This window comes from Lepisosteus platostomus, chromosome 11, assembly GCF_059453375.1.
Source record: "Lepisosteus platostomus isolate fLepPlt1 chromosome 11, fLepPlt1.hap1, whole genome shotgun sequence".
Lineage (NCBI taxonomy): Eukaryota > Metazoa > Chordata > Actinopteri > Semionotiformes > Lepisosteidae > Lepisosteus > Lepisosteus platostomus.
In genome coordinates, this window is record NC_142621.1 from 16,432,256 (window position 1) to 16,438,773 (window position 6,518).

Here is a 6,518-nt window from a genome sequence, read left to right on the forward strand (position 1 = left end):
CACACTTTTCAAAACGTGTTTTTCAGCCCGAAATAAACGCGTTTTTTCAGACAACTGAATCCCCATGTAACAGCAAGGTTCAGAAGAGCCCACACACTCAGCTCTTAACCCCAGTGTGCAGAAAGGGTCAAAACGTGTTTTTCAGCAGAAATAAACATGTTTCTGCAAGTTTGGTCAACCCCATGTAAGTTATGGGGCAGTAACAGCACACTTTTCAAAACGTGTTTTTCAGCCCGAAATAAACGCGTTTTTTCAGACAACTGAATCCCTATGTAACAGCAAGGCTCAGAAGAGCCCACACACTCAGCTCTTAACCCCAGTGTGCAGAAAGGGTCAAAACGTGTTTTTCAGCTGAAATAAACATGTTTCTGCAAGTTTGGTCAACCCTATGTAAGTTATGGGGCAGTAACAACACACTTTTCAAAACGTGTTTTTCAGCCCGAAATAAACGCGTTTTTTCAGACAACTGAATCCCCATGTAACAGCAAGGTTCAGAAGAGCCCACACACTCAGCTCTTAACCCCAGTGTGCAGAAAGGGTCAAAACGTGTTTTTCAGCAGAAATAAACAGGTTTCTGCAAGTTTGGTCAACCCCATGTAAGTTATGGGGCAGTAACAACACACTTTTCAAAACGTGTTTTTCAGCCCGAAATAAACGCGTTTTTTCAGACAACTGAATCCCTATGTAACAGCAAGGCTCAGAAGAGCCCACACACTCAGCTCTTAACCCCAGTGTGCAGAAAGGGTCAAAACGTGTTTTTCAGCAGAAATAAACATGTTTCTGCAAGTTTGGTCAACCCCATGTAAGTTATGGGGCAGTAACAGCACACTTTTCAAAACGTGTTTTTCAGCCCGAAATAAACGCGTTTTTTCAGACAACTGAATCCCCATGTAACAGCAAGGCTCAGAAGAGCCCACACACTCAGCTCTTAACCCCAGTGTGCAGAAAGGGTCAAAACGTGTTTTTCAGCAGAAATAAACATGTTTCTGCAAGTTTGGTCAACCCCATGTAAGTTATGGGGCAGTAACAACACACTTTTCAAAACGTGTTTTTCAGCCCGAAATAAACGCGTTTTTTCAGACAACTGAATCCCCATGTAACAGCAAGGTTCAGAAGAGCCCACACACTCAGATCTTAACCCCAGTGTGCAGAAAGGGTCAAAACGTGTTTTTCAGCAGAAATAAACATGTTTCTGCAAGTTTGGTCAACCCCATGTAAGTTATGGGGCAGTAACAGCACACTTTTCAAAACGTGTTTTTCAGCCCGAAATAAACGCGTTTTTTCAGACAACTGAATCCCCATGTAACAGCAAGGTTCAGAAGAGCCCACACACTCAGCTCTTAACCCCAGTGTGCAGAAAGGGTCAAAACGTGTTTTTCAGCAGAAATAAACATGTTTCTGCAAGTTTGGTCAACCCCATGTAAGTTATGGGGCAGTAACAACACACTTTTCAAAACGTGTTTTTCAGCCCGAAATAAACGCGTTTTTTCAGACAACTGAATCCCCATGTAACAGCAAGGTTCAGAAGAGCCCACACACTCAGATCTTAACCCCAGTGTGCAGAAAGGGTCAAAACGTGTTTTTCAGCAGAAATAAACATGTTTCTGCAAGTTTGGTCAACCCCATGTAAGTTATGGGGCAGTAACAGCACACTTTTCAAAACGTGTTTTTCAGCCCGAAATAAACGCGTTTTTTCAGACAACTGAATCCCCATGTAACAGCAAGGCTAAGAAGAGCCCACACACTCAGCTCTTAACCCCAGTGTGCAGAAAGGGTCAAAACGTGTTTTTCAGCAGAAATAAACATGTTTCTGAAAGTTTGGTCAACCCCATGTAAGTTATGGGGCAGTAACAACACACTTTTCAAAACGTGTTTTTCAGCCCGAAATAAACACGTTTTTTCAGACAACTGAATCCCCATGTAACAGCAAGGCTCAGAAGAGCCCACACACTCAGCTCTTAACCCCAGTGTGCAGAAAGGGTCAAAACGTGTTTTTCAGCAGAAATAAACATGTTTCTGCAAGTTTGGTCAACCCCATGTAAGTTATGGGACAGTAACAGCACACTTTTCAAAACGTGTTTTTCAGCCCGAAATAAACGCGTTTTTTCAGACAACTGAATCCCCATGTAACAGCAAGGTTCAGAAGAGCCCACACACTCAGCTCTTAACCCCAGTGTGCAGAAAGGGTCAAAACGTGTTTTTCAGCAGAAATAAACATGTTTCTGCAAGTTTGGTCAACCCCATGTAAGTTATGGGACAGTAACAGCACACTTTTCAAAACGTGTTTTTCAGCCCGAAATAAACGCGTTTTTTCAGACAACTGAATCCCCATGTAACAGCAAGGTTCAGAAGAGCCCACACACTCAGCTCTTAACCCCAGTGTGCAGAAAGGGTCAAAACGTGTTTTTCAGCAGAAATAAACATGTTTCTGCAAGTTTGGTCAACCCCATGTAAGTTATGGGACAGTAACAGCACACTTTTCAAAACGTGTTTTTCAGCCCGAAATAAACGCGTTTTTTCAGACAACTGAATCCCCATGTAACAGCAAGGTTCAGAAGAGCCCACACACTCAGCTCTTAACCCCAGTGTGCAGAAAGGGTCAAAACGTGTTTTTCAGCAGAAATAAACATGTTTCTGCAAGTTTGGTCAACCCTATGTAAGTTATGGGGCAGTAACAACACACTTTTCAAAACGTGTTTTTCAGCCCGAAATAAACGCGTTCTTTCAGACAACTGAATCCCCATGTAACAGCAAGGTTCAGAAGAGCCCACACACTCAGCTGTTAACCCCAGTGTGCAGAAAGGGTCAAAACGTGTTTTTCAGCAGAAATAAACATGTTTCTGCAAGTTTGGTCAACCCCATGTAAGTTATGGGGCAGTAACAACACACTTTTCAAAACGTGTTTTTCAGCCCGAAATAAACGCGTTTTTTCAGACAACTGAATCCCCATGTAACAGCAAGGCTCAGAAGAGCCCACACACTCACCTCTTAACCCCAGTGTGCAGAAAGGGTCAAAACGTGTTTTTCAGCAGAAATAAACATGTTTCTGCAAGTTTGGTCAACCCCATGTAAGTTATGGGGCAGTAACAACACACTTTTCAAAACGTGTTTTTCAGCCCGAAATAAACGCGTTTTTTCAGACAACTGAATCCCCATGTAACAGCAAGGTTCAGAAGAGCCCACACACTCAGCTCTTAACCCCAGTGTGCAGAAAGGGTCAAAACGTGTTTTTCAGCAGAAATAAACATGTTTCTGCAAGTTTGGTCAACCCCATGTAAGTTATGGGGCAGTAACAACACACTTTTCAAAACGTGTTTTTCAGCCCGAAATAAACGCGTTTTTTCAGACAACTGAATCCCCATGTAACAGCAAGGTTCAGAAGAGCCCACACACTCAGATCTTAACCCCAGTGTGCAGAAAGGGTCAAAACGTGTTTTTCAGCAGAAATAAACATGTTTCTGCAAGTTTGGTCAACCCCATGTAAGTTATGGGGCAGTAACAACACACTTTTCAAAACGTGTTTTTCAGCCCGAAATAAACGCGTTTTTTCAGACAACTGAATCCCTATGTAACAGCAAGGCTCAGAAGAGCCCACACACTCAGCTCTTAACCCCAGTGTGCAGAAAGGGTCAAAACGTGTTTTTCAGCAGAAATAAACATGTTTCTGCAAGTTTGGTCAACCCCATGTAAGTTATGGGGCAGTAACAGCACACTTTTCAAAACGTGTTTTTCAGCCCGAAATAAACGCGTTTTTTCAGACAACTGAATCCCCATGTAACAGCAAGGCTAAGAAGAGCCCACACACTCAGCTCTTAACCCCAGTGTGCAGAAAGGGTCAAAACGTGTTTTTCAGCAGAAATAAACATGTTTCTGCAAGTTTGGTCAACCTCATGTAAGTTATGGGGCAGTAACAACACACTTTTCAAAACGTGTTTTTCAGCCCGAAATAAACGCGTTTTTTCAGACAACTGAATCCCCATGTAACAGCAAGGTTCAGAAGAGCCCACACACTCAGATCTTAAGCCCAGTGTGCAGAAAGGGTCAAAACGTGTTTTTCAGCAGAAATAAACATGTTTCTGCAAGTTTGGTCAACCCCATGTAAGTTATGGGGCAGTAACAGCACACTTTTCAAAACGTGTTTTTCAGCCCGAAATAAACGCGTTTTTTCAGACAACTGAATCCCCATGTAACAGCAAGGCTAAGAAGAGCCCACACACTCAGCTCTTAACCCCAGTGTGCAGAAAGGGTCAAAACGTGTTTTTCAGCAGAAATAAACATGTTTCTGAAAGTTTGGTCAACCCCATGTAAGTTATGGGGCAGTAACAACACACTTTTCAAAACGTGTTTTTCAGCCCGAAATAAACACGTTTTTTCAGACAACTGAATCCCCATGTAACAGCAAGGCTCAGAAGAGCCCACACACTCAGCTCTTAACCCCAGTGTGCAGAAAGGGTCAAAACGTGTTTTTCAGCAGAAATAAACATGTTTCTGCAAGTTTGGTCAACCCCATGTAAGTTATGGGACAGTAACAGCACACTTTTCAAAACGTGTTTTTCAGCCCGAAATAAACGCGTTTTTTCAGACAACTGAATCCCCATGTAACAGCAAGGTTCAGAAGAGCCCACACACTCAGCTCTTAACCCCAGTGTGCAGAAAGGGTCAAAACGTGTTTTTCAGCAGAAATAAACATGTTTCTGCAAGTTTGGTCAACCCCATGTAAGTTATGGGACAGTAACAGCACACTTTTCAAAACGTGTTTTTCAGCCCGAAATAAACGCGTTTTTTCAGACAACTGAATCCCCATGTAACAGCAAGGTTCAGAAGAGCCCACACACTCAGCTCTTAACCCCAGTGTGCAGAAAGGGTCAAAACGTGTTTTTCAGCAGAAATAAACATGTTTCTGCAAGTTTGGTCAACCCCATGTAAGTTATGGGACAGTAACAGCACACTTTTCAAAACGTGTTTTTCAGCCCGAAATAAACGCGTTTTTTCAGACAACTGAATCCCCATGTAACAGCAAGGTTCAGAAGAGCCCACACACTCAGCTCTTAACCCCAGTGTGCAGAAAGGGTCAAAACGTGTTTTTCAGCAGAAATAAACATGTTTCTGCAAGTTTGGTCAACCCCATGTAAGTTATGGGGCAGTAACAGCACACTTTTCAAAACGTGTTTTTCAGCCCGAAATAAACGCGTTTTTTCAGACAACTGAATCCCTATGTAACAGCAAGGCTCAGAAGAGCCCACACACTCAGCTCTTAACCCCAGTGTGCAGAAAGGGTCAAAACGTGTTTTTCAGCTGAAATAAACATGTTTCTGCAAGTTTGGTCAACCCTATGTAAGTTATGGGGCAGTAACAACACACTTTTCAAAACGTGTTTTTCAGCCCGAAATAAACGCGTTTTTTCAGACAACTGAATCCCCATGTAACAGCAAGGTTCAGAAGAGCCCACACACTCAGCTCTTAACCCCAGTGTGCAGAAAGGGTCAAAACGTGTTTTTCAGCAGAAATAAACAGGTTTCTGCAAGTTTGGTCAACCCCATGTAAGTTATGGGGCAGTAACAACACACTTTTCAAAACGTGTTTTTCAGCCCGAAATAAACGCGTTTTTTCAGACAACTGAATCCCTATGTAACAGCAAGGCTCAGAAGAGCCCACACACTCAGCTCTTAACCCCAGTGTGCAGAAAGGGTCAAAACGTGTTTTTCAGCAGAAATAAACATGTTTCTGCAAGTTTGGTCAACCCCATGTAAGTTATGGGGCAGTAACAGCACACTTTTCAAAACGTGTTTTTCAGCCCGAAATAAACGCGTTTTTTCAGACAACTGAATCCCCATGTAACAGCAAGGCTCAGAAGAGCCCACACACTCAGCTCTTAACCCCAGTGTGCAGAAAGGGTCAAAACGTGTTTTTCAGCAGAAATAAACATGTTTCTGCAAGTTTGGTCAACCCCATGTAAGTTATGGGACAGTAACAGCACACTTTTCAAAACGTGTTTTTCAGCCCGAAATAAACGCGTTTTTTCAGACAACTGAATCCCCATGTAACAGCAAGGTTCAGAAGAGCCCACACACTCAGCTCTTAACCCCAGTGTGCAGAAAGGGTCAAAACGTGTTTTTCAGCAGAAATAAACATGTTTCTGCAAGTTTGGTCAACCCTATGTAAGTTATGGGGCAGTAACAACACACTTTTCAAAACGTGTTTTTCAGCCCGAAATAAACGCGTTTTTTCAGACAACTGAATCCCCATGTAACAGCAAGGTTCAGAAGAGCCCACACACTCAGCTCTTAACCCCAGTGTGCAGAAAGGGTCAAAACGTGTTTTTCAGCAGAAATAAACATGTTTCTGCAAGTTTGGTCAACCCTATGTAAGTTATGGGGCAGTAACAACACACTTTTCAAAACGTGTTTTTCAGCCCGAAATAAACGCGTTTTTTCAGACAACTGAATCCCCATGTAACAGCAAGGTTCAGAAGAGCCCACACACTCAGCTCTTAACCCCAGTGTGCAGAAAGGGTCAAA